General features: G+C 39.4%; 1 protein-coding gene across 3 annotated transcripts in view; it reads right to left on the bottom strand.

Moving 5' to 3' along the window:
- Prl7d1 (prolactin family 7, subfamily D, member 1) overlaps nt 1–26816 on the bottom strand; it is a 70582-nt gene that overhangs the window by 18428 nt on the left and 25338 nt on the right. The window contains exon 1 of one of the 3 annotated variants that reach the window (XM_039096117.2): nt 8592–8711. The exons of the other annotated variants lie outside the window; for them this stretch is intronic. The gene's annotated coding sequence lies outside the window, so the exon portion shown is untranslated. Of the gene's footprint in view, nt 1–8591; nt 8712–26816 lie in introns of those variants that run through there. 3 annotated transcript variants of the gene reach the window in all.

The following is a 26816-nucleotide window of genomic DNA, read 5'->3' as shown; positions in this document are numbered from 1 at the left end:
TGGCTCAGCTGTTAAAGGCTAGGCTCACAACCAAATATATAAATATTGCAACAGGTCCTTCCCTTCAGAGATCTGGAAAATCCTGGAGAAGCATGGTAGGGAAGACTGTAGGAGTCAGAGCAGAGGGAGGAGTGCAGAAGAACATGGCCCACTGAATTAAGTAAGCAGGGCTCATATGGTCTCCCAGAGACTGAAGCAGCAAGCATGTGTCTGCATGGGTCTATACTAGTTCCTCTCTCCATATATGTCATGGCTGTTTGCTTGATGTCACCTGAGTTTTTGACCTTAGCCATTCTCACTGGTGTGAGGTGAAATATCAAGGATATTTTGATTTGCATTTCCCTTATGACTAAAGATGCTGACCATTTCTTTAGGTGTTTCTCAGCCATTCGGCATTCCTCAGCTGTGAATTCTTTGTTTACCTATGAACCCCATCTTTTAATAGGGTTATTTGTCTCCCTGTGGTCTAACTTCTTGAGTTCTTTGTATATTTTGGATATAAGGCCTCTATCTGTTGTAGGATTGGTAAAGATCTTTTCCCAATCTGTTGGTTGCCATTTTGTCCTAACAACAGTGTCCTTTGCCTTACAGAAGCTTTGCAGTTTTATGAGATCTCATTTGTCGATTCTTGATCTTAGAGCATAAGCCATTGGTGTTTTGTTCAGGAAACTTTCTCCAGTACCCATGTGTTCGAGATTCTTCCCTAATTTTTCTTCTATTCATTTGAGTGTATCTGGTTTGATGTGGAGGTCCTTGATCCACTTGGACTTAAGCTTTGTACAGGGTGATAAGTATGGATCGATCTGCATTCTTCTACATGCTGAACTCCAGTCAAACCAGCACCATTCTTACCTCCAGTCAAACCAGCTATCTTTTTTCCATTGGATGGTTTTGGCTCCTTTGTCAAAAATCAAGTTACCATAGGTATGTGGGTTCTTTTCTGGTTCTTCAATTCTATTTCATTGGTCTATCTGTCTGTCTCTGTACCAATAACATGCAGTTTTTATCACTATTGCTCTGTAATACTGCTTGAGTTCAGGGATAGTGATTCCCCCAGAAGTCATTTTATTGTTGAGGATAGTTTTAGCTATCCTGGGTTTTTTGTTATTCCAGATGAATTTGCAAATTGTTCTGTCTAATTCTCTGAAGAATTGGATTGGTATTTTGATGGGGATTGCATTGAATCTGTAGATCACTTTTGGTAAAATGGCTATTTTTACTATGTTAGTCCACCAATCCATGAGCATGGGAGATCATTCCATCATCTGAGATCTTCTTCAATTTCTTTCTTCAGAGGCTTTAAGTTCTTATCATACAGATCTTTCACTTGCTTGGTTAAAGTCATACCGAGGTATTTTATATTATTTGGGACTATTATGAAGAGTGTCATTTCCCTAATTTCTTTCTCGGCTTGTTTCTCTTTTGTGTAGAGGAAGGCTACTGATTTATTTGAGTTAATTTTATACCCAGCCACTTTGCTGAAGGTGTTTATCAGGTTTAGTAGTTCTCTGGTGGAACTTTTGGGATCATTTAAATATACTATCATATCATCTGCAAATAGTGATATTTTGACTTCTTCTTTTCCAATCTGTATCCCTTTGATCTCCTTTTGTTGTCTTATTGCTCTGGCTAGAACTTCAAGAACTATATCGAATAAGTAGGGACAGAGTTGGCAGCCTTATCTAGTCCCTGATTTTAGTGGGATTGCTTCAAGTTTCTCTCCATTTATTTTAATGTTAGCTATTGGTTTGCTGTATATGGCTTTTACTATGTTAATTATGGGCCTTGAATTCCTATTCTTTTATCATGAAGGGGTGTTGAATTTTGTCAAATGCTTTCTCGGAATCTAATGAAATTATCATGTGGTTTTGTTCTTTCAGTTTGTTTATATAGTGGATTATGTTGGTGGTTTTCCATATATTAAACCATCCCTGCATGCCTGGGATGAAGCCTACTTGATCATGATGGATGATTGGTTTTGACATGCTCTTGGATTCATTTTGCCTGAATTTTATTGAGTATTTTTGTGTCGATATTCATAAGGGAAATTGGTCTGAAGTTCTCTTTCTTTGTTGGGTCTTTGTGTGGTTTAGGTATAAGAGTAATTGTGGCTTCACAGAAGGAATCTGGCAGCGCTCCATCTGTTTCAATTTTGTGGAATAGTTTGGATAGTATTGGTATGAGGTCTTCTATGAAGTTCTGGTAGAGTTCTGCACTGAACCCATCTGGAATTGGGCTCTCTTTGGTTGGGAGAAGTCAACTTTTCCGTAAATATCTTACCCAATCATAATGTGTGGGGTTTTTTTTTTTTTGTTTTTGTTTTGGGTTTTGTTTTGTTTTTGTGTTGTTTTCCCTTTAAAGAAACTCATGTGCTTGCATCAGAGTTCTTGTTGGTCTTCTTGAGGTTTTTGCAATGTGAGTACAACACTGGAAAAGGGAGAAAACTGATTTTGAGGGTGGACTGCGGCCAGAAAGGATGGGAACAAGAGAAGTGAGGGTGCAAGGACCAGCCACAACTTGGAGAGGAGTTCAGAGAAACAGGGTGTCTGGGAGCTGTTGATAGATCTATGAAAGTTAGAACATGAATCCAAGCTGATAACATGTCTTCTGCTTGATACAGTTTTTCTAGTCTGCTTCACTCTATGTTCTGCTTTCTTTCTGGAGACTTTTCTGTCTATATTCAGCTTACTTCCTATCCTAAGAGATGTTTCTATCCTTTTTATACTTGCTTGTGTGTTTCCATGTTCTCCAAGCAGTTCTGTCTTTTTATCCTAAAACTTTCTCTAAATACCTCATCTTCTTCAGAAAACAGGTCCAGTCTTTTATTTTACATAGCAATCCAATCATTTACTCAAGGTTCTCCTTCTGATTATTTTATACATCAGCATTCCATTACCCCAGCCCTTTGATTTTAGAAGACAGGAAGCATACTTTTTTTTTCTCTTAACGTTGCAAAAGAATTCAGAGATCTGTCTACCTTTTTAAGCACAGACAATAAGCTAGTTGGGTGGGACCCTGCCCTGAAATTACCATTTCCACCATGCCTCAGCCTATCCTCTCTTAGTCCTAGGCTGATCCTGAACTCAGAAATCTAACTCCCTTTACAAGTATAAACAAAAAAACCTTAGCTGGGTGTGATCTTCTGCTATCACCACTCCCTAAGTCTCTTTATCTCCTTCCTTAGTAATTTTCTAACAAGTTGACTAATAGTGCAGCAGCTTTCATTTCTTTAGATTCATGAAGCCCCTCATATAATTCATATTGTGTCCTGATTTTTACATAGGTAAAAATATGTATTTTCAAACCCTTGTATCTAGAGCTATTTCCCATAGTCTTAAGGACTGTCCTGAAGATCCCAGGGTTTACCATTTTGTTGTGAAATAGCCACACCCTTGACTCCTGGACTCCTGCTGTTCTTAATTACCATGGAGTTATTTAACATTAACAGAGAGGACATTCCTCAAATGGAAAGAATCCTCCACTGTTACTCCTAGAAAATATGTACATTATTCTACAAACAAAGCCTTAAAGCCACAGTACTTGTGAAGGTTCATGTTGGGGCACTGTCGAAGGGCTGGAACCATGTCACTATGACACCACAAAGGCCACAATGAGTGGGGCTAGAGGGGAAAATATTCAGAAAAATTACTAGACTTGAGGTGAATTTCTGGGGTAAGGTATAAATCTATTGAAATGAGGTCTCTATGGTATCTGTGTGAATAATGCTAGTAAGGACATTCAACAATGGGGAAAATGGAGCTTGAACTTGCCATGGTCTGTAACCAGGCAAGACCTCAAGTAGAACAATTGGACATTAAACCATCAAAAAACTTTTGATCTACAGTTTGTTTTGTCTTTAGAATGTGCTGGGACCAGAGTCTAATATTAATTGACATCAAAGAGATTTCTTCCAGCAACTGATAGGAGCAGATACAAAGTCCCACAGAGATCAGGGAGTCCTTCAGAGGATCAGGAGGAAGAATTTGAGAAATAAGAAAGGTTAAGAACATACCACAAGAACATGTAAGGGTCCATGATTTGCTGAAGAATGATACCCCAGATTCAAATGGTATATGAACACAAAGAGTGTTTTATTCTGCAGGAATCCAGCATGCTGGGGCCTGCCATTAGCAAGATAGAGAGACCCCAAAGTTAGTTCAGGCCTAACTTAAAGTACATTAGGGGAATTCCAGGATAGGTGACCACTATCTTAATCTGTTGGGTCCATCTCTATACAAATTGCAGAATCATTACTGGGATGTGGGGCTAGAAACAGTTGCTGGGGAAGTCTGGAGACTGTTGTTGACCCATTGCCCTTGCTTCAGGCTAGGTGGCTCTGACTAACTTCCTGAAGCCTGTCTGGTTTTTTCTTTTTTCTTTTTTTTCTTTTTTTTTCAGTAACTGACTTGCCTGGGCTTGCTTGGAATTGCCCAGTTCTTGGAAACAGATTTAGGCCTCATTCTTTATTGACAATTTAAAGCCTGTCATGGAAACAGCCTATTTCATCCCTCTCAAACAAGGCTCTCAAACAAAATTAACTGATGGAGTTTCATGGGAATTCAAAGTCAATGAAGGAATATTCCTTATTGGCTTAATTCTAGGCTATTTAACTACCTTTTTTATGCAACTCATGAACACCCAGAGATGTCACTACTCATAGTGTATTGAATCACGCCCATCAGTTAGAAAATGTCCCACAGACATGCCCCAAAGTCTGATGGGAGCAATTCCTCAAATTTGTTTTCCTCATCTCAGGTGGCTCTAGATTATGTCAAGCTGACAAAACTTAATCAGCACATTTAGCATTTGAGAACAATTGATCCAGTAGTATACTGTGTACATTTACTTTCAAAGCCAATAATTAGGATAATGTTGTAAATGAGTTGATCACTTAAGTGTGTTGAACTATTCTAGAATCTCAGGGACAAAGCTGACTTGATAATGGTCATTTTGAGATATGCTTATATTTAGTTTGCAAGTATTTAATTAAGGATTTTTGCACATATGTTTTCACTTCTGTTTTGTTTTTTAAAATCATTTAAGACATATTGGCTGTAGATCTTTGAATGTTGGGTCGGATTCTGCTGTAAATTCACAAGTATTTTAAATTTAAATGTTATTTATTTATGATTTGTTCTTAAATGTTGTGTGAATGTGTATGTCATAATGATTAAAGACAAATACATCATGATTTTGAGAGGGAATCAGGGCTAGGTGGATTGCAGATCATGAATTTGGAGGAACATGGATAGTGAGAGGAGAAGGAGGGGTATCAAAAGCATTTTCATTAAAAATAAAATCAAGTAAAATTTAAAAGTACTAATTAGATTTTCTCAGCTATAAGGTTTTACTTATCCAGTTTAGACAAATTTCTAACCACTTCAGAGATCACAACAATGTCCATCGAAAAGAAATGGTGCAAACCAGCACTTGAAACTAATGCAGTATTTTAGGTAACTGAGGAACTTAGGGGAAAATCAGCTTATAGAAGCAAGGCTGAGTGGAAGATAGCTGCATCTCTGATGAGTCCCCCCTGCATTTGGACAACTTACTCAAGAAAATTGCTTTGTTTAAGACCTTTTGTTGGGGGAACTCTTCATCTTGATGTTGTTCAGAACTCCTACCACCCCCAAGGCCATATTCTGCCAGGAAGTACCGGGAACAGACAAGGAAGTAATGTCTGGAACTAAAGTGATGATCTCATGACTCATCCCTGAGGTTCTGTAACAGTCCCTTAACAGGCCACCTGACTGAGTCACTTCTGTTAATTGCGTGGGAGGCCCTGCCTTGGGTCCTTAGGAATTTTATGAATCTCTACAACCTCTATTCCATGAGACTGGTCTTCTAAGTTATATGTCATTAACTGTATACCAGATTTCCTGACTTCCTCCAGGAACTTTAATCATCCACTTATCTGTTCTAAAAGTTCTCTGAGTGTTAGGTGGGGACATAAAAATATTTCTCAGCTTTATGAACATTAGAACACAAGATGATAACAATTACACATTGTGAGTAACTTGGGGGATCTTGTCAATATGTGTGAAACACTGTTAATTGTTTACCTCTACATATTAGACACTGAAAAGTAATAAAGTATGGTAAAAATATAGATGATAAAATATATTTGTATGCAAAACAAATTCAATTGATGAAAGAATATCAAAAGCCTTCCATATTGTCATTTAGAACATTTCTACCACAAATCTTTGGCCAGACTTACAGTAACAAGCATAGGTTCTGACCACTGATAGAAGATTAAATCTAACCCAAATATATATGACTACAATTGGTATAATTGTCCCACTGTGAGTTCATACTTTTTACTTGGTGATGCAGGGTCTTTTTTGAAACTGTCCAACAGAGGCCATCAGTCTGGACTATGTAATTCAAGCATCATTATAGGATCTTCTACCTCTGTAACACTCAAACTTCTATTTTTCATTCGATTAAACATATGGATGGTTATTTCATCACTTATTACTGTTTACCTCCAAGATACAATAGTCTATATCAATTGATGGCTACCATAATCTGCCTATTGAACAATCATAAGAACCCTACGGAAGGCTATTAAGGAAATGCTTGGTGGATAGATGGAAAGACAGGGAAAAAGACTTCAGCTAGAAGAATGTACTTTGTATTTAAATCTTTAATATGACTGACTTTCTGGCTCTTCTCTTCCTCTAAGACAAAGATTTGGTGTTGTTTTTTGTTTTGTTTGTTTTGTTTTGTGCTACCAGAAGGAACTCAGAGGCCCTCTGTATTGAGAACCAAGCAGCACACTGACTTTATCTGGACTGTTTTGGGCCATCTCCTGTGATAGCCCAAATGAGTCAATTTTGAAGGAGCAAGAGAACCCATCTCAGTCCCTAACATAAAATCTTGACCATCCTAGCTGACTTGATACTACTTCTGAGTCCAACTTTATCCAGAGCCTGCTCTATATCTTTGAGCTGTTTATTGTACTTTTACCTTCATGAAGTTATTCTCTTAATTAGAACTCTAAACTTTTCTTGGAAGTCAAGATTATGTACCCTGGTGATATCAATTTGAAGTCTCACTCTTCCAGAATTTTATAGTCAGTACTTACTTAGCCAAAGCTAAGGAGCTCCTGAGACAGAACTGCCTTTTGATTGTTCTTCAAATGAGGCCCCTAAGCCAAGAATATCATGGATGAACCTCAATACTAGTGTTTTTGGTTTTGTTTAATTTCTAGCTTGAATAGTACAGCAAACAACATTCTGCATAGACACCTCCCTCAATTCTAATTTCTTTGTATCTCAGAGTCAAATATTCTTTCAGAGTATTTTTTTCCTGAAATACTTACTAACTGTCTTGATAGAGGATGATAATATCATTATTGGCACCAATAGTTGACAACTTACACCAGAGAGACATTGTTAACTTCACCCCAGACAATATTGAATTCTATAATTTGTTCTTGTAATGATGCTCTTTTCCAATCATCAGTAGGGGTTCCTATCACATTCTATCCTTTCCTGTCTCACTATACCTGTTTGAATTCAAATAAAGGGATCATTTACAAGGTAATTAGGAATATTTGAAAGTTTTTCAAGCAAGTAAAACTGCCCCAGAGCAATGGTCACCTTGATAAAATATATATCACTGTAGGTAAGTGTGGGAAGAATATCATTAACCTTGTTGAGACATGTGAAAATGCATGTCAAACATATTTTGATTGAGTCTCCTGCATGTTCACTTTTGATATGGGCCTCTTCATGATAAGGTAGACAATTATTTCATTAGATTATCAGCAGGAATACTATTGTCATTATTTGTATTTTTGCAGATGTTATATCTGTTATTGAAAATGCTCAAGGGAGACATGCCAGGACCAAAAAGTGTACTTTGTCTTAGATCTCAGCCTTGAACATTAAGCTCTGCTGCAGCCTCTTAATCAATCTTCCCGGGGAAACTTGATTGCTGTGGCAAATGATTCTGTTTTCTGTCTTTAATAAATATATAAGATAGTCATCACATTAAAACTGCCAACAGTTTTTAGTCTGATCTCCAAGAGGGAGAAATGTGGGGCTGGGAGTCAGAAATATCCTTGATAGGCAGAAATATGAAAATAAGGCTCTAGGATGAAAAATATACATTTGTTAAATGCTATTTTGGCCAACTTCCAAGTTTTTCTGCCTTTCCAAGCAAAGATTTCATTCAAGTCTTCCACCTCCACCCACAAATAAAGGATCATTAGGACGTTCAATCTAACAAATAAGTCATGATAACCAAGCTACTTCCTTATCTTTGTCTTGACTATGCAATATCTAATAGCTTAAACCAGTAAGCCCAAGAGAGAATGGAAATTCATTACACCTCCAAACATAGGTACCCCACTGATGGACATCTAAAATTATTACCCTAAATGGACCTGAAGCACCACTGAGTAGCAATGGCTGTAATAGGAAATAGAGTGATGGGACTCAAAATACTGTGGTAATTTTTTACACTGTGTAGGACACATTTAGTGGTGAAAAATATGCTAGGGCCTTATTTCTGCTTGGAATAATGATATACACCACAATTGGAAAATCCCACCTAGGGTACAAAATGTCACTTGAACTTACTAGTTTGGAGGAAGTGAGAAACATTGGGGTGGAAAGTCTCATTGCAGTCTTAACCCTTTTAAGTAGACAGATCTGACCAATGGAACATTCAGTGAACATAGGAAACTATAGAGGCAAAAGAACAATGGTTACTATAAACAAGACAGTTGGGTGGTACATGAGAATTAGCTTTTTCTTCACTGACTTGAAGGACATGTCAATAGAAGGTCCTGTCAAGATGTTCATTTCTTCATCCTAAGAAAATGAAGCCAAATGCTTCACTGAAGTTAGAATATTTATTCTACATTTTACTTTGTAATTTTGGTGAGACAAGGTTTTACAAAAGAGTTTTGGTTGGATTGGAACTTGTTATATACACCAGACTGGCTTTGAACTCATGGAGACTCACATACACTCTGTCTCCTGGGAACTGAGATTAAAGGTACAGGTCTTGACGGGTGATGGTGAACATTAGTAATCCCAACACCTGGGACAGAGACACAAATAGAGCTCTGTGAGTTCAAAGCCAACCTGGTCTACAAAGTGAATTCCAGTAGCATCACCAACAGAATACAAGAGACAGAAGAGAGAATCTGAGGAGCAGAAGATTCCATAGAATTCACCGCAACAACTGTCAAAGATAATGGAAAATGGAAAAAGCTACTGGTCCAAAACATGCAGAAAATCCAGGACTCAATGAGAAGATCAAACCTAAGGATAATAGGTATAGAAGAGAGTGAAGACTCACAGATCAAAGGACCAGTAAATATCTTCAACAAAATCATAAAAGAAAACTTTCCTAACCTAAAGAAAGAGACCCATAAATATAAAAGAAGCCTACAGAACTCAAAATAGATTGGACCAGAAAAGAAACTCCTCCTGTCACATAATAGTCAAAACACCAAATGCACAAAACAAAGAAAGAACATTAAAAGCAGTAAGGGAAAAAGGTCAAGTAACATATAAATGCAGACCTATCAGAATCACACCAGGAATCTCACCAGAGTCTATGAAAGCCAGAAGATCCTGGACAGATGTCATACAGACCCTAAGAGAACACAAATGCCAGCCCAGGTTACTGTATCCAGCAAAACTCTCAAGTAACATAGATGGAGAAACCAAGATATTACATGACAAAATCAAATATACACAATATCTTTCTACAAATCCAGCCCTACAAAGGATAATAAACGGTAAAGTGCAACATAAGGAGGCAAGGTACACCCTACAAAAAGCAAGAAACCAATCGTCTTGGCAACAAAACAAAGAGAAGAAAAGCACACAAACATAATCTCACATCGAAATACGAATATAACAGGAAGCAACAATCACTATTCCTTAATATCTCTCGACATCAATGGGCTTAATTCCTCAATAAAAAACATAGATTAAGAAACTGGATATGCAATGAGGACCCTGCATTCTGCTGACTACAGGAAACACACCTCAGAGACAAAGACAGACACTGCCTCAGAGTGAAAGGCTGGAAAACAACTTTCCAAGCAAATGGTCAGAAGAAGCAAGCTGGAGTAGCAATTCTAATATCGAATAAAATCGATTTTCACTAAAAGTCATCAAAAAAGATAAGGAAGGACACTTCATATTCATCAAAGGAAAAATCCTCCAAGATGAACTCTCAATCCAAAATATCTATGATCCAAATACAAGGGCACCTACATACATAAAAGCAACCTTACTAAAGCTCAAAGCACACTTTGCACCTCACACAATAATAGTAGGAGACTTCAACACCCCACTCTCCTCAAGGACAGATCATGGAAACAGAAATTAAACAGAGATGTAGACAGACTAAGAGAAGTCATGAACCAAATGGATTTAACAGATATTCACAGAACATTCTATACTAAAGCAAAAGGATATACATTCTTCTCAACACCTAATAGTACTTTCTCCAAAATTGACCATATAATTGGTCATAAAACAGGCCTCAACAGATACAGAGAGATAGAAATAATCCCATGCGTCCTATCAGACCACCACAGGCTAAAGCTGATCTTCAATAACAATAAGGGAAAAATGTCCACATTTACATGGAAGTTGAACAATGCTCTACTCAATGATAACCTGGTCAAGGAAGAAATAAAGAAAGAAATTAAAGTTTTATCAGAATTTAATGAAAATGAAGTTACAACATACCCAAACTTAATGGACACAGTGAAAGCTGTGCTAAGAGGAAATCTCATAGCTCTGAGTGCCTGCAGAAAAAAGCAGGAGAGAACATATGTCAGCAGCTTGACAGCACACCTAAAAGCTCTAGAACAAAAAGAAGCAAATACACCCAGGTGGAATAGAAGACTGGAAATAATGAAACTCAGACCTGAAATCAATCAATTAGAAACAAAAAGGAATATACAAAGAATCAACAAAACCAAAAGCTGGTTCTCTGTGAAAATCAACAAGATAGATAAACCCTTAGCCAGACTGAAGAGAGGACACAGAGAGTGTGTCCAAATTAACAAAATCAGAAATGAAAAGGGAGACATAACTAGAGAATCAGAGGAAATTCAAAAATCATCAGATCCTACTACAAAAGCCCACATTCAACAAAACATGAAAATCTGGAGGAAACGGACAATTTCCTACACATATACCTGGTATGAAAGTTAAATCAGGAACAGATAAACGATTTAAACAACCCTATAACTCCAAAAGAAATAGAAGCTGTCATTAAAGGTATCCCAACAAAAAAGAGCCCAGGTCCAGATGGGTTTAGTGCAGAATTCTATCAGACCTTCATAGAAGACCTCACACTAATAATATCCAAACTATTCCACAAAATTGAAACAGATGGATCACTACCGAATTCCTTCTATGAAGCCACAATTACTTTTATACCTAAACCACACAAAGACCCAACAAAGTAAGAGAACTTCAGAGCGATTTCCCTTATAAATATCGATGCAAAAATACTCAATCAAATTCTTGTGATCCAAGAGTACATCAAAACAATCATCCATCATGATCAAGTAGGCTTCATCCCAGGCATGCTGGCCTGGTTTAATATACGGAAAACCATCAACATACTCCACTATATAAACAAACTGAAAGATAAAAACCACATGAACATTTCATTAGATGCTGAGAAAGCATGTGACAAAATTCAACAGCCCTTCATGATAAAAGTCCTGGGAATCCAAGGCCCATAACTAAACATAGTAAAAACCATATACAGGGGTTGGGGATTTATCTCAGTGGTAGAGCGCTTGCGTAGCAAGCGCAAGGCCCTGGGTTCGGTCCTCAGCTCCGAAAAAAAAATTCCATATACAGCAAACCGGTAGCTGATATTAAAATAAATGGAGAGAAACTTGAAGCAATTCTACTAAAATGAGGGACTAGACAAGGCTGCCCACTCTCTCTCTACCTATTCAATATAGTTCTACAAGTTCTAGCCAAGAGCAATCAGACAACAAATGGAGATCAAAAGGATACAGGTTGGAAAGGAAATAGTCAAAATATCACTATTTGCAGATAATATGATAGTATATTTAAATGATCCCAAATGTTCCACCAGAGTACTACTAAACCTTATAAACACCTTTACCAAAGTGGCTGTCATTAAAATTAACTCAAATAAATCAGTAGCCTTCCTTTACACAAAACAAAAACAAGCCGAGAAAGAAATTACGGAAACACTCTTCATAATAGTCTCAAATAACATAAAAACCAATGTGTGACTTTAACCAAGCAAGTGAAAGATCTGTATGATAAGAACTTCAAACCTCTGAAGAAAGAAATTGAAGAAGATCTCAGAAGATGGAAAGATCTCCCATGCTCATAGATAGATTGGCAGGATTAACATAGTAAAAATGGACATTTTTACCAAAAGTGATCTACAGATTCAATGCAATCTCCATCAAAATACCAATCAAATTCTTCAGAGAGTTAGACAGAACAATATGCAAATTCATCTGGAATAACAAAAAACCCAGGATAGCTAAAACTATCCTCAACAATAAAAGAATTACGGGGGGAAATATCATCCCTCAACTAAAGCAGTATTACAAATCAATAGTGATAAAAACTACATGTTATTGGTAAAGAAACAGACAGATAGACCAGTGGAATAGAAATGAAGACTGAGAAATGAAGCCACCCACCTATGGTCACTTGATTTTTGATAAAGGAACCAAAACCATCCAATGGAAAAAAGATAGCATTTTCAGCAAATGGTGCTGGTTCAACTGGAGGTCAGCATGTAGAAGAATGCAGATTGATCCATTCTTATCACCCTGTACAAAGCTTAAGTCAAAGTAGATTAAGAACCTCCACATCAAACCAGATACACTCAAACTAATAGAAGAAAAAGTTGGAAAAAATTTCGAACAAATGGGCACTGGAGAAAAATTCCTGAACAAAATGTCAATGGCTTATGCTCTAAGACCAAGGATCGACAAGTGGGATATTATAAAACTGCAAAACTTCTGTAAGGCAAAGGACACTGTTGTTATGACAAAATGGCAACCAACAGATTGGGAAAAGATCTTAACCAATCCTACAACAGATAGAGGGCTTATATCCAAAATATACAAAGAACTCAAGAAGTTAGGCTGCAGGGAGACAAATAACCCTATTAAAAATGGGGCTAAACAAATAATTCACAGCTGAGGAATGTGGAATGGCTGAGAAAAACCTAAAGAAATGTTCAACATCTTTAGTCATAAGGGAAATGCAAATCAAAACAACCCTGAGATTTCACCTCACACCAGTGAGAATGGCTAACATCAAAAACTCAGGTGACAGCAGATGCTGGCAAGGATGTGGAGAAAGAGGAACACTCCTCCATTGTTGGTGGGATTGCAGACTGTTACAACCATTCTGGAAATCAGTCTAGAGGTTCCTCAGAAAATTGGACATTGAACTACCTGAGGACCCAGCTATACCTCTCTTGGGCATATACCCAAAAGATGCCCTAACATATAACAAAGACACATGCTCCACTATGTTTATAGCAGCCTTAATTATAATAGCCAGAAGCCGGAAAGAACCCAGATGCTCTTCAACAGAGGAATGCATGCAGAAAATGTGTTATGTCTACACAATGGAATATTACTCAGCTATCAAAAACAATGACTTTATGAAATTCATAGGCAAATCGATGGAACTGGAAAATATCATTCTGAGTGAGGTAACCCAATCACAGAAAAACACACAAGGTATGCAGTTATTGACAAGTGGTTATTAGCCCAAATGCTTGAATTATCCTACATGCACACAACACAAGAAACTCAAGAAGGATGACCAAAATGCTAATGCTTCACTCCTTCTTTATAAGGGGAACAAGAATACCCTTGGGAGGGAATAGGGAGGCAAAGTTTAGAACAGATCCTGAAGGAACACACATTCAGAGCCTGCCCCACATGTGGCCCATACATGTACAGCCACCAAACTAGATAAGATGGATGAAGCAAAGAACTTCAGGCTGACAGGAACCGGATATTGATCTGTCCAGAGAGACACAGCCAGAATACAGCAAATACATAGGCGAATTCCATCATTAAACCAGTGAACTGAGAATGGTACCCCAGTTGAAGGAATCTTAGAAAGGACTGAAAGAACTTGAAGGTGCTTGAGACCCCATATGAACAACAATGCCAACCAACCAGAGCTTCCAGGGTCTAGGCCACTACCCAAATACTCTACATGGACTGACCCTGGGCTCCAACCTCATAGGTAGCAAAGAATAGCTTAGTAAGAGCACCAGTGGAAGGGGAAGCCCTTGGTCCTGGCAAGATTGAACCCCCAGTGAACGTGATTGTTGTGGGGAGGGCAGTAATGGGGGGAGGGTGGGGAGGGGAACACCCATAGAGAATGAAAGGGAGAGGGGGTGGGGGATGTTGGCCTGGAAACCAGGAAATTGAATAACAATCGAAATATAAATTAGAAATATCCAATTTAATAAAGATGATAAAAAAAGAAGCAAAGAATGATGAACATCGCTGAGCTACTGGATTTGAGCATTTTATTTAGTGTGAGATACAGTCCTCAGAATGGACCTTCCCACTTGAGGTGGTCTATAGGCTTAGATTTTCCAAAAACTATTACCATACTCAAGAAGAACTGGACCTGTTTAGAAGTTTATCATCAGGGTGAGTCTAATGGCCATTGTTTGATTCCAGCAGTCCAGTTCGTACTGCCTGGATACCAAGAATCTAGTTGACCAAAAAGGAATTAGCAATGACAGCATGAACAAGCAGAAGCCACCAGGCTTATGCTGAATCAGCATGAGTCAGCATGAGAAACCAGAACCAGCAGGAATACCAGGAGTTCTCTCTCATGCCCCCCCTCTTTCTTTCTCTCCTACTCCCTTCCTTCCTCCCTCTCTGTCTTTCTGTTTTGCATTAGACACAGGTATTTTATTTATTTATTTTTATTTTTTATTTAATATTCTTTTACTGTCCAGACTTTATCCCCCTCGCTGTCCACCTTCTGACTATTCAGATACCATACCTCCTTCACCAAACCCTGTCTCCCCACACCCCATCCCCACCCCATCAGACCTTCCTACTCTCTTCCTCCAGTTTCTTGAGGATTAGGTGCATCTTCTCTGAAAGAGCCCAGACCCAACAGTTGTCTGCTCTGTTAAATTTGTTTTGGTGCCTCATATCAGCTGGTATATGCTGCCTGGTTGGTGGTGGCTCAGTGTCTGAGATATCTCAGGGGTCCAGGTTAGTTGAGACTTCTGGTCTTCTTATAGAGTCACCCTTTTCCTCAGTTTCTCCTAGCTTTTCCCTAATTCAACTACAGGGGTCAGCAGCTTCTGTCCACTGGTTGAGTGTAAGCATCTGGATCTGATACTTTCAGCTGCTATTGGGTCTTTCAGAGGACAGTCATGATAGCTCCTTTATGTAAGCATACCATAGCATCAGCAATAGTGTCAGGCCTTGGGGCCTCCCCTTGAGCTGTATTAAAATTTGGGCCTGTCACTGGACCACCTTTTCTTCAGGCTCTTCTCCATCTTTGTTCTTATATTACATTCAGACAGGAAGAATTATGGGTCAGAATATTTGACTGTGGGATGGCAACCTGTCTCTACCCTTGAAGCCCTGTCTTTGTGTTGAAGGTTGGCTCTACAACTTCCACCTCCTCATTATAGGGCATTTCATCTAGGGTCCCTTCCTTTGAGTCCTGAGAGTCTCTCACTTCCCAGGTCTCTGGTACATTCTACAGTCTCCTCTCCTCCTCCTTCCCAAGGTTGCCTGTTTCTATTCTTCATGTTGGCCCTTAGGGCTTCAGTTCTGTTCCCCCGACTCAATACCTGATCATGTTGACAATGTTGATCATGTTCCCCTCCCCCCGTCCCCTTTGTCCTTGTCCCTCCCTCTCTCCCCCTCCTGTGATTGCTTTATTCTCCTTCTGAAGTGGCATTGAGGCATCCTAATTTGGGCCCTTTGACTTGTTAAATTTTTTTTTTATTTCTGTGGATTGTATCCAGGGTATTTTGTACTTTTTTTGGCTAATATCCACTTATTAGTGAGAATTTATTAGTGAGTCTAAGTTACTTCACTCAGGATTACATTTCCTAGTTCCATCCATTTGCCTACAAAACTCATGATGTCCTTCTTCTTGGTAGCTGAGTAGTATTCCATTGTGTAAGCAAAAAACATTTTCTATATCCGTTCTTCTGTTGTGAGACATCTGGGTTGTTTCCAGCTTCTTGCTATTACAAACAAGGCCTCTATGAACAGAGTGGAATACGTGTTTGTGTTCCTCTGCCATGGTGGGACATCGTTTAGGTATATTCCCAAGAGTGGAATAACTGGGTCTTTAGGTAGATCTGTTTTCAATGTTCTGAAAAACGTTCCTGTTCATTTCCAAAGTGATTGTTCCAATTTGCAATCCCACCAGCAATGAGGGAGTCCTCTTTTTCCACATCCTCACCAACATGTGCTGTCACCTGAGGTTTTCTTAATCATTCTCATTGGGTAATTTTGATTTGCACCTTCCAAAAGCTTTGAAGATTTCTTTTTTTTTTATTAACTTGAGTATTTCTTATATACATTTCGAGTGTTATTCCCTTTCCCGGTTTCCCGGCAAACATCCCCCTCCCGCCTCCCCTTCCTTATGGGTGTTCCCCTCCCAACCCTCCCCACATTGCCGCCCTCCCCCCACCAGTCTAGTTCACTGGGGGTTCAGTCTTAGCAGGACCCAGGGCTTCCCCTTCCACTGGTGCTCTTACTAGGATATTCATTGCTACCTATGAGGTCAGAGTCCAGGGTCACTCCAGGGTCTTTAGGTAGTGGCTTAGTCCCTGGAAGCTCTGGTTGCTTGGCATTGTTGTACATATGGGGTCTCGAGCCCCTTCAAGCTGTTACAGTTCTTTCTCTGATTCCTTCAACGGGGGTCCTATTCTCAGTTCAGTGGTTTGCTGCTGGTATTCGCCTCTGTATTTGCTGTATTCTGGCTGTGTCTCTCAGGAGCGATCTACATCCAGCTCCTGTCGGTCTGCACTTCTTTGCTTCATCCATCTTGTCTAATTGGGTGGCTGTATATGTATGGGCCACATGTGGGGCAGGCTCTGAATGGGTGTTCCTTCAGTCTCTGTTTTAATCTTTGCCTCTCCCTTTCCTGCCAAGGGTATTCTTTTTCCTCATTTAAAGAAGGAGTGAAGCATTCACATTTTGATCATCCGTCTTGAGTTTCGTTTGTTCTAGGGATCTAGGGTAATTCAAGCATTTGGGGTAATAGCCACTTATCAATGAGTGCATACCATGTATGTCTTTCTGTGATTGGGTTAGCTCACTCAGGATGATATTTTCCAGTTCCAACCATTTGCCTACGAATTTCATAAACTCGTTGTTTTTGATAGCTGAGTAATATTCCATTGTGTAGATGTACCACATTTTCTGTATCCATTCCTCTGTTGAAGGGCATCTGGGTTCTTTCAAGTTTCTGGCTATTATAAATAAGGCTGCGATGAACATGGTGGAGCACGTGTGTCTTTTGTATGATGAGGAATCTTTTGGGTATATGCCCAAGAGAGGTATAGCTGGATCCTCAGGCAGTTCAATGTCCAATTTTCTGAGGAACCTCCAGACTGATTTCCAGAATGGTTTTACCTGTCTTCAATCCCACCAACAATGGAGGAGTGTTCCTCTTTCTCCACATCCTCGCCAGCATCTGCTGTCACCTGAGTTTTTGATCTTAGCCATTCTCACTGGTGTGAGGTGAAATCTCAGGGTTGTTTTGATTTGCATTTCCCTTATGACTAAAGATGTTGAACATTTCTTTAGGTGTTTCTCAGCCACTCGGCATTCCTCAGCTGTGAATTCTTTGTTTAGCTATGAACCCCATTTTTAATAGGGTTATTTGTTTCCCTGCGGTCTAACTTCTGGAGTTCTTTGTATATTTTGGATATAAGGCCTCTATCTGTTGTAGGATTGGTAAAGATCTTTTCCCAATCTGTTGGTTGCCGTTTTGTACTAACCACAGTGTCCTTTGCCTTACAGAAGCTTTGCAGTTTTATGAGATCCCATTTGTCAATTCTTGATCTTAGAGCATAAGCCATTGGTGTTTTGTTCAGGAAATTTTTTCCAGTGCCCATGTGTTCCAGATGCTTCCCTAGTTTTTCTTCTATTAGTTTGAGTGTGTCTGGTTTGATGTGGAGGTCCTTGATCCACTTGGATTTAAGCTTTGTACAGGGTGATAAGGATGGATCGATCTGCATTCTTCTATATGTTGCCCTCCAGTTGAACCAGCACCATTTGCTGAAAATGCTATCTTTTTTCCATTGGATGGTTTTGGCTCCTTTGTCAAAAATCAAGTGACCATAGGTGTGTGGGTTCATTTCTGGGTCTTCAATTCTATTCCATTGGTCTATCTGTCGGTCTCTGTAACAATACCATGCAGTTTTTATCACTATTGCTCTGTAATACTGCTTGAGTTCAGGGATAGTGATTCCCCCTGAAGTCCTTTTATTGTTGAGGATGGCTTTAGCTATCCTGGGTTTTTTGTTATTCCAGATGAATATGCAAATTGTTCTGTCTAACTCCTTGAAGAATTGGATTGGTATTTTGATGGGGATTGCATTGAATCTGTGCATTGCTTTTGGTAAAATGGCCATTTTTACTATATTAATCCTGCCAATTCATGAGCATGGGAGATCTTTCCATCTTCTGAGGTCTTCTTCAATTTCTTTCCTCAGTGTCTTGAAGTTCTTATTGTACAGATCTTTCACTTGCTTGGTTAAAGTCACACCGAGGTACTTTATATTATTTGGGTCTATTATGAAGGGTGTCGTTTCCCTAATTTCTTTCTCGGCTTGTTTCTCTTTTGTATAGAGGAAGGCAACTGATTTATTTGAGTTAATTTTATACCCAGCCACTTTGCTGAAGTTGTTTATCAGCTTTAGTAGTTCTCTGGTGGAACTTTTGGGATCACTTAAATATACTATCATGTCATCTGCAAATAGTGATATTTTGACCTCTTCTTTTCCGATCTGTATCCCCTTGATCTCCTTTTGTTGTCTGATTGCTCTGGCTAGAACTTGAAGAACAATATTGAATAAGTAGGGAGAGAGTGGGCAGCCTTGTCTAGTCCCTGATTTTAGTGGGATTGCTTCAAGTTTCTCTCCATTTAGTTTAATGTTAGCAACTGGTTTGCTGTATATGGCTTTTACTGTGTTTAGGTATGGGCCTTGAATTCCTATTCTTTCCAGGACTTTTATCATGAAGGGTGTTGAATTTTGTCAAATGCTTTCTCAGCATCTAATGAAATGATCATGTGGTTCTGTTCTTTCAGTTTGTTTATATAATGGATCACGTTGATGGTTTTCCGTATATTAAACCATCCCTGCATGCCTGGGATGAAGCCTACTTGATCATGGTGGATGATTGTTTTGATGTGCTCTTGAATTCGGTTTCCCAGAATTTTATTGAGTATTTTTGCGTCGATATTCATAAGGGAAATTGGTCTGAAGTTCTCTTTCTTTGTTGTGTCTTTGTGTGGTTTAGGTATAAGAGTAATTGTGGCTTCGTAGAAGGAATTCGGTAGTGCTCCATCTGTTTCAATTTTGTGGAATAGCTTGGATAATATTGGTATGAGGTCTTCTATGAAGGTTTGATAGAATTCTGCACTAAACCCGTATGGACCTGGGCTCTTTTTGGTTGGGAGACCTTTAATGACTGCTTCTATTTCCTTAGGAGTTATGGGGTTGTTTAACTGGTTTATCTGTTCCTGATTTAACTTCGATACCTGGTATCTGTCTAGGAAATTGTCCATTTCCTGAAGATTTTCAAGTTTTGTTGAATATAGGTTTTTATAGTAAGATCTGATGATTTTTTGAATTTCCTTTGAATCTGTAGTTATGTCTCCCTTTCATTTCTGATTTTGTTAATTTGGATGCACTCTCTGTGTCCTCTCGTTAGTCTGCCTAAGGGTTTATCTATCTTGTTGATTTTCTCAAAGAACCAACTTTTGGTTCTGTTGATTCTTTCTATGGTCCTTTTTGTTTCTACTTGGTTGATTTCAGGTCTGAGTTTGATTATTTCCGGCCTTCTATTCCACCTGGGTGTATTTGCTTCTTTTTGTTCTAGAGCTTTTAGGTGTGCTGTCAAGCTGCTGACATATGCTCTTTCCTGTTTCTTTCTGCAGGCACTCAGCGCTATGAGTTTTGCTCTTAGCACAGCTTTCATTGTGTCCCACAAGTTTGGGTATGTTGCACCTTCATTTTCATTAAATTCTAAAAAGTTTTTAATTTCTTTCTTTATTTCTTCCTTGACCAGGTTATCATTGAGTAGAGCATTGTTCAATTTCCACGTATATGTGGGCATTCTTCCCTTATTGTTATTGAAGACCAGTTTTAGGTCGTGGTGGTCCAATAGCACGCATGGGATTATTTCTATCTTTCTGTACCTGTTGAGGCCCGTTTTTTGACCAATTATATGGTCAGTTTTGGAGAAAGTACCATGAGGAGCTGAGAAGAAGGTATATCCTTTTGCTTTAGGATAGAATGTTCTATAAATATCCGTTAAGTCCATTTGGCTCATGACTTCTCTTAGTCTGTCGACATCACTGTTTAATTTCTGTTTCCATGATCTTTCCATTGATGAGAGTGGGGTGTTGAAATCTCCCACTACTATTGTGTGAGGTGCAATGTGTGTTTTGAGCTTTAGGAAGGTTTCTTTTACATATGTAGGTGCCCTTGTATTTGGGGCATAGATATTTAGGATTGAGAGTTCATCTTGGTGGATTTTTCCTTTGATGAATATGAAGTGTCCTTCCTTATCTTTTTTGATGACTTTTAGTTGGAAATTGATTTTATTTGATATTAGAATGGCTACTCCAGCTTGCTTCTTCTGACCATTTGCTTGGAAAGTTGTTTTCCAGCCTTTCACTCTGATGTAGTGTCTGTCTTTGTCTCTGAGGTGTGTTTCCTGTAGGCAGCAGAATGCAGGGTCCTCGTTGCGTATCCAGTTTGTTAATCTATGTCTTTTTATTGGGGAGTTGAGGCCATTGATATTGAGAGATATTAAGGAATAGTGATTATTGCTTTCCGTTATATTCATATTTGGATGTGAGGTTATGTTTGTGTGCTTTCATTCTCTTTGTTTTGTTTCTTGCTTCTTCTAGGGTATAGCTTGCCTCCTTATTTTGGGCTTTACCATTTATTATCCTTTGTAGTGCTGGATTTGTAGAAAGATATTGTGTAAATTTGGTTTTGTCATGGAATATCTTGGTTTCTCCATCAATGTTAATTGAGAGTTTTGCTGGATACAGTAACCTGGGCTGGCATTTGTGTTCTCTTAGGGTCTGTATGACATCGGTCCAGGATCTTCTGGCCTTCATAGTTTCTGGCGAAAAGTCTGGTCTGATTCTGATAGGTCTGCCTTTATATGTTACTTGACCTTTTTCCCTTACTGCTTTTAATATTCTTTCTTTATTTTGTGCGTTTGGTGTTTTGACAATTATGTGACGGGAGGTGTTTCTTTTCTGGTCCAATCTATTTGGAGTTCTGTAGGCTTCTTGTATGTCTATGGGTATCTCTTTTTTTAGGTTAGGGAAGTTTTCTTCTATGATTTTGTTGAAGATATTTACTGGTCCTTTGAGCTGGGAGTCTTCACTCTCTTCTATACCTATTATCCTTAGGTTTGATCTTCTCATTGAGTCCTGGATTTCCTGTATGTTTTGGACCAGTAGCTTTTTCCGCTTTACATTATCTTTGACAGTTGAGTCAATGATTTCTATGGAATCTTCTGCTCCTGAATTCTCTCTTCCATCTCTTGTATTCTGTTGGTGAAGCTTGTATCTACAGCTCCTTGTCTCTTCTTTTGGTTTTCTATATCCAGGGTTGTTTCCATGTGTTCTTTCTTGATTGCTTCTATTTCCATTTTTAATTCCTTCAACTGTTTGATTGTGTTTTCCTGGAATTCTTTCAGGGATTTTTGTGTCTCCTCTCTATGGGCTTCTACTTGTTTATTTATGTTTTTCTGGAATTCTTTCAGGGATTTTTGTGTCTCCTCTCTATGGGCTTCTACTTGTTTATTTATGTTTTCCTGGAATTCTTTCAGGCATTTTTGCGATTCCTCTCTGTAGGCTTCTACTTGTTCTCTAAGGGAGTTCTTCACGTCTTTCTTGAAGTCCTCCAGCATCATGATCAAAAATGATTTTTAAACTAGATCTTGCTTTTCTGCTGTGTTTGGATATTCCATGTTTGTTTTGATGGGAGAATTGGGCTCCGATGGTGCCATGTAGTCTTGGTTTCTGTTGCTTGGGTTCCTGCGCTTGCCTCTCGCCATCAGATTATCTCTAGTGTTACTTTGTTCTGCTATTTCTGACAGTGGCTAGACTGTCCTATAAGCCTGTGTGTCAGGAGTGCTGTAGACCTGTTTTCCTCTCTTTCAGTCAGTTATGGGGACAGAGTGTTCTGCTTTCGGGCATGTAGTTTTTCCTCTCTACAGGTCTTCAGCTGTTCCTGTGGGCCTGTGTCTTGAGTTCACCAGGCAGCTTTCTTGCAGCAGAAAATTTAGTCTTACCTGTGATCCCGAGGCTCAAGTTCGCTCGTGGGGTGCTGCCCACGGGCTCTCTGCAGTGGCAGCAACCAGGAAGACCTGTGCCGCCCCTTCTGGGAGCTTCAGTGCACCAGGGTTACAGATGGTCTTTGGCTTTTTCCTCTGGCGTCCGAGATGTGTTGCAGAGAGCAGTCTCTTCTGGTTTCCCAGGCTTGTCTGCCTCTCTGAAGGTTTAGCTCTCCCTCCCATGGGATTTGGGTGCAGAGAACTGTTTATCTGGTCTGTTTCCTTCAGGTTCAGGCGGTGTCTCAGGCAGGGGTCCTGCTGCTCCTGGGCCCTCCCCCACGGCAGCCCAGAGGCCTTATACAGTTTCCTCTTGGGCCAGGGATGTGGGCAGGGGTGAGCAGTGTTGGTGGTCTCTTCAGCTCTGCAGCCTCAGGAGTGCCCACCTGACCAGGCGGTTGGGTCTCTCTCTCTCGCTTTGAAAATTTCTTTAAGTGCTTCTCAGCACTTTGATGTTCTTCTCTTTTGAATTCTTGTCATGTCTCCCTCAATGAAGAGAAGATCAGCTAAGAAGCAAGATGAATGAATACTTGCATAGCAAGCATTGCAAGTATGTTGTCATTGTCTGCTGAGTCCTCTTCCAAACATCATGTGTCCTCTCAGTTGTCTTGTTTCAGCTAAATATCATCTGAGACTACTTCAGGAAAACAGGTCATAATTCTGCTTCACACACATGAATGTATCACATGACACATTCAATGGTCTTCATCCCTAAGACAGTCTGCTATTGAGAAAATAGTAATACAGCCACTTTGTCCATCAGGGTGGATGTTCTTTTAAAAGCTAGAAATTTATCTACTTCATGGGTCAGCTATATAACGATTAGTTGTATATTAAAAAGTATTGTATCCTACCACAGAGATATTTCTTTATCAGTGTTCATTGCTGCTATATTCACAAATAATTGAGAAATGGAAAAAACCTAGATGTTCAACAACGTATAAAAAATAATTTAAACAACATTGTATATGTACACAATGGAATATTACTCAGCTATCAAAAACAATGACTTTGTGAAATTCATAGGCAAATGGATGGAACTGGAAAATATCATCCTGAGTGAGGTAACCCAATCACAGAAGAACACATATGGTATTCACTCATTGATAAGTGGCTATTAGCCCAAATGCTTGAATTACCCTAGATGCCTAGAACAAATGAAACTCAAGACGGATGATCAAAATGTGAATGCTTCACTCCTTCTTTAAAAGGGGAACAAGAATACCCTTGGCAGGGAATAGAGAGGCAAAGATTAAAACAGACACAGAAGGAACACTCATTCAGAGCCTGCCCCACATGTGGCCCATACATACATATAGCCATCCAATTAGACAAGATGGATGAACCAAAGAAGTGCAGACCGACAGGAGCCGGATGTAGATCGTTCCTGAGAGACTCAGCCAGAATACAGCAAATACAGAGGCGAATGCCAGCAGCAAACCACTGAACTGAGAATAGGACCCCCGTTGAAGGAATCAGAGAAAGAACTGGAAGAGCTTGAAGGGGCTCGAGACCCCATATGTACAACAATGCCAAGCAACCAGAGCTTCCAGGGACTAAGCCACTACCTAAAGACTATACATGGACTGACCCTGGACTCTGACCCCATAGGTAGCAATGAATATCCTAGTAAGAGCACCAGTGGAAGGGGAAGTCCTGGGTCCTCCTAAGACTGAACCCCAGTGAACTAGATTGTTGGGGAGAGGGCGGCAATCGGGAGAGGATGGGGAGGGGGACACCTATAAGGAAGGGGATGTTTGCCTGGAAACTGGGAAAGGGAATAACACTCGAAATGTATATAAGAAACACTCAAATTAATAAAAAAAAAAAGAATAGCTGGCACTGGAAAGGAAAAGAGATTGTGGAGATTTGTTAGGAGTTGGAGGAGTAGAAAGAGTGGCAGAAAATTTGATCAAAATCCCTGATATAGTTCTATTACAGTTCTGAAGACTAGATGGTAACAGAAACAGAATTAGTATTTGTGTGCTTCCCTAGTCTTTCTCCAATTTTTATTGATTAATTTATTTATTTATTTATTCATCCATTTATTTATTTGTTCATTCACATTAAAATATATCATTTCTCTATTTATTTGTCTCTCTTTAACTGCTCCCTTGCACCCTTTTTTCTTCTCTCTGGAAATTTTGGCTTCCTTTTCTTTTTTTTTCCCATCTTTATTAACTTGGGTATTTCTTATTTACATTTCAATTGTTATTCCCTTTCCCTGTTTCCAGGCCATCATCCCACTAACTCCTCCGTCTCCCCTTCTCTCTGGGTGTTTTATATTATCTTTGACCATTGTGTCAATGATTTCTATGGAATCTTCTGCTCCTGAGATTCTCTCTTCTATCTCTTGTATTCTGTTGGTGATGCTTGTTTCTATGGCTCCTTGTCTCTTCCTTTAGTTTTCTATATCCAGGGTTGTCTCCCTTTGCATTTTATTTATTGCTTCTATTTCCACTTTTAATTCCTTCACATGCTTGATTGTGTTTTCCTTTAATTCTTTCAGGGATTTTTGTGATTCCTCTCTATAAGCTTCTACTTGTTTATTTATCCTTTCCTGTTTTTCTCTATGTGAGTTCTTTATGTCTTTCCTGAAGTCCTCCATCATCATGAACAAATGTGATTTAAAATCAAGATCTTGCTTTTCTGGTGTGTTTTGATATTCAGTGTTTGCTTTTGTGGGAGAATTGGGCTCCATTGATGCCATGCAGTCTTGGTTTCTGTTGCTTGGGTTCCTGTACTTGCCTCTCACCATCAGGTTGTCTCTGGTGTTACGTTGTTCTGCTATTTCTGACAGTGGCTAGACTGTCCTATAAGCCTGTGTGTCAGCAGTGCTGTAGACCTGTTTTCCTATTTTCTTTCAGCCAGTTATGGGAACAGAGTGTTCTGCTTTCAGGTCTGTAGTCTTTTCTGTCTACTGGTCTTCAGCTGTTCCTGTGGGCATATGTCCTGAAACCACCAGGCAGGTCACTTGGAGCAGAAAAGTTGGTCTCACCAGTGGTACCAGGGGTGAAGTTGCTCCTGGGGGACTGCCTTTGAGCTCCCTGTGAGGGCAGCAACCAGAAGGGCCTGCCCTGCCTTTTCCCGGGCCCCTGTGCACAGGGTTCCCAGATGCAATTAGGTGTTCCTCTGGTGTCAGAAATGTGGGCAGAGTGTAGTCTCTTCTGGATTCCCAGGCGTGTCTGACCCTCTGAAGGTTTATCTCTCCCTCCCACAGGATTTGGGTACAGGGCGCTATTGACTGGGTCCCTTCAGATCTGGGCGGTGTCTGGACCACAAGGGACCTGCCACTTGAGTGCACCTATCTTCCTCTTCCCAGAGGCCCTATACAGTTTCCTCTTGGGCCAGGAATGTGGGCAGGGGTAGGCCGTATTGGTGATCTCTCCCACTCTTCAGTCTCAGGAGTGCCCACCTGTCTGGGCGGTGAGCTCTCTCCAATTCTTTGCTTCTTGATTATGGAAGCGATGTGACCACCAGGCTCAAAGTCCTATAATGAAATGTGTCCATTCCTAATTCAAAAGAAGGAAAACTTAACAAATTTCTTTTATTAGGCATTGATGTTCATATTCAAAAAGAGAATTTGTATAAATGTCATTACCAACGAGGCATTAATCTTCATCATTTTGAGGCTTACCCACAGGAACATTGAGCTTCCTTAGAATAACCATCTCACATTATTTACACAGCCCAAAAGTAAACAGGAATGGACACATTTTCAGCCACAGCACCTCATCATATCATCTTCATCCTTGGGTCTGATTGTTTCTGTCCTTCCTTGGTTACCACAACCTGCTTATCATCCACATCTGTCTTCTGAAAAGGCCCAGGGCTTTTTGTTTTGTTTTGTTTTTGTTTTTTTGTTTTTGTTTTTTTTGTTTTTGTTTTTTTGTTTTTGTTTTTTTGTTTGTGTGTGTGTGTGTGTGTGTGTGTGTGTGTGTGTGTGTGTGTAACAACATTCATACTTCATACCTCTCATGTCCCAGAAGCTCAAAGTTTGAGTTAATTTCGGGTTCTCAGGTGGTTTTCTCCAGTTCTGTATATGCAATGTATTCATATAGGACAACTAACGTATTATCTTTCACTATAAGATATACAATGTAAATCTTTAGTAGATATAATTACTCACTTCTAATTTCAGCCACGTATACTTCAATATAATGTCTTTATCTTCATATCTACATCCCCAATTCTATTTCAATTCCCCAATGAATTT

This window comes from Rattus norvegicus, chromosome 17 (genome assembly GCF_036323735.1).
Source record: "Rattus norvegicus strain BN/NHsdMcwi chromosome 17, GRCr8, whole genome shotgun sequence".
Taxonomy (NCBI): domain Eukaryota; kingdom Metazoa; phylum Chordata; class Mammalia; order Rodentia; family Muridae; genus Rattus; species Rattus norvegicus.
Note: the sequence above shows the minus strand (reverse complement) of the source record. Positions and strands in the feature narration are given on the sequence as shown.